The following is an 825-nucleotide window of genomic DNA, read 5'->3' on the forward strand; positions in this document are numbered from 1 at the left end:
TCGGCAAAAAGGAGCGTTTCGTATTCCCTAGTAAAGACGATCGACGAAATCGGCTAAGACGGAACGGACGTTCCGAAGGAAAGCGCGAAGGAAAGCGCGAAGGAAAGCGGAGAAAAGGAGAGAAAACGTGGCGTGCTTTCGTTTCGCTCGGTCGTTTGGTCGATTTCGTAAATTTCGCGAAGGATCTCGCGAAAGAAAGAAAAAAAGGTACGGTACCGTCTTGAAGGCGGACCAGGTAGAGCATAGAGGGTGACAGATGCCCGTTGAACGGTGTGTCTCCCCACCTACGCGGCATGCTGCTGACACGAGCGTTTATGTCTGCATAAATTCTCATTTGAGCCCCGATAATAAAGTAAGCACACGAGGGGGACGGACACGCGTTGCCCGGTTCGGCGAGCACAGGCTGATACATAGATCACCGTTGAACGCGGGGCAAGAAAAGGGGGAAGAGTCGGGCAGGGTTGCTCGACGGGGGCAGAGGGGAGTAGAAACTCGGGGGCTGAGAGGTTCGCAGGGGTGAAGGGAGCAACGATGGCTAGGCATATATTTATGCGTATCTATATAAGGTACACACGAGCACGTTGCCTCTCGAACGAGTCGCTACACAAAGCTGTGGACGCACGCACGTACACAAGATTCTCGAGATGTAGCGTGCTTAATTATATGCATTCTCAGAATCCGCGCTGCTCTCCTCCGCTTAATGCCCGTGTATTCCGCGATGCTCCGTGTTTACGCGGCGAGCGAGGGGAGAGTCACCGGTGCCTCGTTTACCGCCCCAACCCGGGATAACCGGAACACGAAGAATTCTTCTTCGAAAAAATTCTC

Source organism: Megachile rotundata, chromosome 6, assembly GCF_050947335.1.
Source record: "Megachile rotundata isolate GNS110a chromosome 6, iyMegRotu1, whole genome shotgun sequence".
Taxonomy (NCBI): Eukaryota; Metazoa; Arthropoda; class Insecta; order Hymenoptera; family Megachilidae; genus Megachile; species Megachile rotundata.